This window comes from Pipistrellus kuhlii, unplaced genomic scaffold (assembly GCF_014108245.1).
Source record: "Pipistrellus kuhlii isolate mPipKuh1 unplaced genomic scaffold, mPipKuh1.p scaffold_m20_p_40, whole genome shotgun sequence".
NCBI lineage: Eukaryota > Metazoa > Chordata > Mammalia > Chiroptera > Vespertilionidae > Pipistrellus > Pipistrellus kuhlii.
The window spans coordinates 3,246,343-3,251,425 of record NW_023425541.1 but is presented as its reverse complement, the minus strand read 5'-3'; positions in this window follow the sequence as shown (position 1 = coordinate 3,251,425).

Below are 5,083 nucleotides of genomic sequence, written 5' to 3'. Positions count from 1 at the left end.
TGCATGCATTCAAGTCCTTTGGTTGATCTCTTACCCGCCCCCCACACACACACCAGCCTTCCTGCTGTAATTTGACAGTATGTTTGATGCTTCTTTGCCTCTGTATCTATCTTTTTAAAAATATACATTTTATTGATTTTTTACAGAGAGGAAGGGAGAGAGAGGTATAGAGAGTTAAAAAAAACATCGATCAGCTGCCTCTTGCACACCCACTACTAGGGATGTGCCCATAACCAAGGTACATGCCCTTAACTGGAATCAAACCCGGGACCTCTCAGTCTGCAGGCAGATGCTCTATCCACTGAGCCAAACCAGTTTTGGCTGTATCCATCTTTTTGTTCATCAGGTTATAATGTTCTTTATACATACCAGAGAAAGAATTCAGAGTAATGGTTATAAGGATGCTCAAATGGCTGGATAACAAATACACATAACTCAATGGCAAATACATACAACTCAATGAGAATTATAAGGAGCTGAATGAGAATGTCACCAACATGAAAAGGAACCGAGAGAAGATGAAGAACGCCATAGCTGCAATAGAGAACACAATGGAAGGCTTAAACAGTAGACTGATTTAGTTCTTAATTCACCACCATCTAGGTTCCACTGCCAGTGCTCTACTGAAATTGCTCTCATTTAGGTAATTGTTAAATCTAATGGAGTCACTCAAACCTTATCTCATTTGACCGTTCTACTATATTAAACACTGTTAACCACTGACTTGCTGCTCTTGGAAAAATTTAAATAATTTTTAATTTATTGATTGGTGAGAAAGAGAAATCAATTTGTTGTGCTACTCATTTATGCATTTATTGGTTGATTCTTATATGTGCCCAGACTGAGGTTTGAACCTGCAACCTATGCGTATAGGAAAACACTCTAACCAACTGAGCTCCATGGCCACGGCAGAAATATTTTTTTATCCTTTCCCTTCAGCTCATTAACTCTTGTCTCCTTGCCTTCTCTTTATAACCCTGACAACTCCTTCCTGGTCTTCACAAGCATCTCTTCCCAGGGCCTGCCTGCCCTTTAATTTTTTCTCAAAGGAAAATATTAGTTTTTTTTCTGATTAAAAAAATAACATGCTTACAGTTTTAAAAATTATGAATAAAAACATAAAATCCAACTGAGACCCCACTACACAGAGGTAACCACTGACAACATTTTGATTTATATCTTTCTAATCTTTAAAAATGATAATATTCAGTAATACAAATATTACCATATTACAATACGTTTACCAGCTTTTTTCACTTTTTCATGAGCATCACTTCATATCAACGAGCATAAAACATTATTTGAAATGGATACAAAGGAGAATCCTGAATTTGGCCACTTACACAAAAGACTGAGTTTTATTTATTTATTTTTAAATTTTTATTTATATTGCCTAGTTGGAGTGGCTCAGTGGTTGAGTCTCGACCTATGAACTAGGAGGTCACAGGTTCTATTCAGGGTCGGGGCACATGCCCGGGTTGCAGGCTCCATTCCACTGTAGGAGGCGTGTAGGAGGCAGTCAATTAATCATTCTCTTTCAGCATTGATGTTTCTCTCTCTTTCCCTTCCTCTTTGAAATCAATTAAAATATAGTTTTTAAAACAAGATTATAAAAACTAAAACTTTATTTTATTCTTGATAGTATTACAGATGTCTCCCATTTTCTTCCTTTTTGCCCCCTCCACCCTACCCTCACCACACCCCAAACCTTCCCATGTTATTGTCTGTGTACATGGTTTATGCATATATGTATAAATGTTCTTTGATTAATCTCTTCCTGTCATCCCCCGACCCCTATTGAGATCTGTTATTCTTTCATGCATCCATATCTCTGGACATATTTTTTGTTTTGTTTTTTCATATATATGTATTTTAAAATTTATATTTATTGTTGAAAGTATTACATATGTTCCCTTTTCCCCCCCTTTGAGGCCCTCCACCCTGCTCCCCTGGAAGGCCTTCACCTCATTATTGTCTGTATCCATGAGTTATGCATATAAGTTTCTTGGTTAATCTCTTCCCATTCCCTCCTTCTCCCTGCCCTCTGAGATTCATCAGTCTGTTCCATGCATCCAAGCCTCTGGATCTATTTTGCTTGTCAGTTTATTTTGTTTATTAGACTCCACATATAGTGAGATCACGTGGTACTAATCTTTCTCTGTCTTATTTTGCTTAGCATAATACTCTCCAGGTCCATCCATGCTGTATCAAAGGGTAAGAGCTTCTTGTTTTTTGTAGCCGCATAGTATTTCATGGAGTAAATATTTTTTATCCACTCATCTATTGATGGGCACTTGAGCTGTTTCCAGATCGTAGGTATTGTAAATAACGCTGCTATGAACATAGGGGTGCATATATTCTTTCTGATTGATGTTTTTGGATTCCTAGGATATATTCCCAGAAGTGGGATCACCAGGTCAAAGGGCAGATACATTTGAAGTTTTTGAAGAATCTCCATACTGTAATCCACAGTGGTTGTACCAGTCTGCATTCCCACCAAGAGTGCACGAGGGTTCCCTTTTCTCCACATCCTCGCCAGCACTTGTTGTTCAAGAGACTGAATTTTATGATAGAAGTGACTGAAATACAAAATCTGTAAAATATAGAACCCACTACTCCTTTGTAAGACCTGTCATATAAATAAATTCACAAATTAGAAAAAAATGGCTTTTAAATATTACATTATATAAAATGAACAATTATTTACTTGTAAAGAAAAGATTGGTATTCTGTTATCTTTGTGTGATTATCTGATTATTTTCTCAGAATAAATTATTATTTTTTTTTAAATTTATCTTTATTGTTGAAAGTATTACAGATGTCCCCTCTTTACCCCATCAGGATAAATTATTGAAAGTGAAAATTTTGAGTCAAAAGCTTTCAAAAATAACATTAAAATATTTTTAAAATACAAAAATACTTAAACATAAGTGAGGAGAAAATGAAAAACAAATCTCTCTGCTATCTCTGTCTCCTGTTCTCTAGTTGTGCTCTCCAGAGGCAACCAGTATTACAAGTTTCTTGAGGTCAAAGGATTTAAAAAATACATACTGCCAATTTGCCTCCCAGAAAGATTGTACAGATTTACACTCTTATCAACTCTGCATGCCTTCACCAATATTAAACCCTCTGTCCTTATCTCTACACATTTTCCCTACGCCAGTGGTCAGCAAACTCATTACTCAACAGAGCCAAATATCAACAGTACAATGATTGAAATTTCTTTTGAGAGCCAAATTTTTAAAACTTAAACTTCTTCTAACACCACTTCTTCAAAATAGACTCGCCCAGGCCGTGGTATTTTGTGGAAGATCCACACTCAAGGGGCCAAAGAGCCACATGTGGCTTGCGAGCCACAGTTTGCCAATCACAGCCCTATGCTGACTCCCAAATCTCTGTCTAACCCTAATCACCCTTTGAGCTCCAGGCCAGTATTTCCAGCTGCCTGCTGACAATCTCAACCTGGATATCATATAGACACCCAGATTTATCTAAACTGAGCTCATTGTCTCTCTTCTCAAATGTACGTTCTCTAATTTCAATATTCAGTGTTCCTTGGTGGTGCCAGCATCCATCTAGTTACCTAAATCAGAAACCTATGAGTCATTTTCTTTTTTTTTTCTTTTTTTTAATATATATATTTTATTGATTTTGTACAAAGAGGAAGGGAGAGAGAGAGAGAGTTAGAAACATCAATGAGAGAGAGTCATTGATCAGCTGCCTCCTGCACACCCCCTGCTGGGGATATGCTCGCACCAAGGTACATGCCCTTGACCGGAATCGAACCTGGGACCTTTCAGTCCCCAAGCTGACGCTCTATCCATTGAGCCAAACCGGTTTCGGCCCTATGAGTCATTTTCAATTTCCTTCTCCCCTCAATAATAGCTAATTGTTACTGAACATTTGCACATATTTTACTTTATTGAATTCTCATAAAAGTTCCAGAAGTAGCTTTTATTTTTATAATTTCCATTTTACAGATAAGGAAAACTGCTTGGATAACTTGCTCAATGTTATACAGCTAGGAAGCAGGGCTTTAAACCCACGTAGCCCAAGTCCATAGCTCATATGCTTAAGCGCTTACTACGTCTACTCAGTTACAATTCCTATCTATTTTATTTCTTCCATCTCAGTGCTATCTCTTCCCTTTTCTCCATTCCCGAAGTCACCACCTATTCCAAGTGTTATTGGCGATGCTCTCATAATTAGCCACATTTGATTCAAATGTCTCTTCCATGTTGCCTGAAAAATAATCCTTGTAAAACACAAATCTGATGATGTCTTTTTCCTGTGAAGATACTTCAGTGTTTCCCTATCATCATAAAGCCAGAGATAGTTTGCTTAATAAAGAAGGATCACTCTCATCTGCCCATCCCTAACCAGCCTACTTCTCTAAGATCTTCCATAACATCCTTTGAATTGATAATTGCTTAAAATAATCATGCTGTAGTTTATCAGATGACTTTGCATGTTACCCTCTCTGCAGAAAATTACCTTTCCCTGTTTCCACTATGATTTATCCTTTATGTGTGTTCATGTGTGTCAAACTCAGATGTTTCCTTCTCCTGGAAGTCTTCCCTAATTCTTCCAAGTATTCATGTCCTATGTGCTGCTTTGAACATTCACTTATTTTGTATTTGTCACACTATGTTAGTTTTATTTACTCCTCTCCTTTTCTAGAATGTTAACTCTTTGAGGGCAGTGACTCTCTTATTCAACTCTAGGTCTTTAGTGTTTAGCATGGTGCCTGGCACATAGTAGTTGCTTAACAGATATTGGGTAAGTTGAATTAAATAACTTGTGGCATTATAGGGCCTTGTACTCTGTTGAAAGAATTTCAGTCATCAGTGATACAGGACATTTTTTTCTGAGCAGAAGGCAGGTGCAGGGAGGGAAGAATGACCTAAAATCACCACCTTTAATGTGGGGCACTATTCCTTCATGTGGGCCATATCTAAGTTAGTCATATATTCATGTTTCTATAGACAGTCTCATGTAGACACATATTCTATCTCCATTATGGGCTGCAAGTAACCTCATAGTGCCAAGTATGGAGTTCTGCAGAGTAGAGATGGAGAGTATG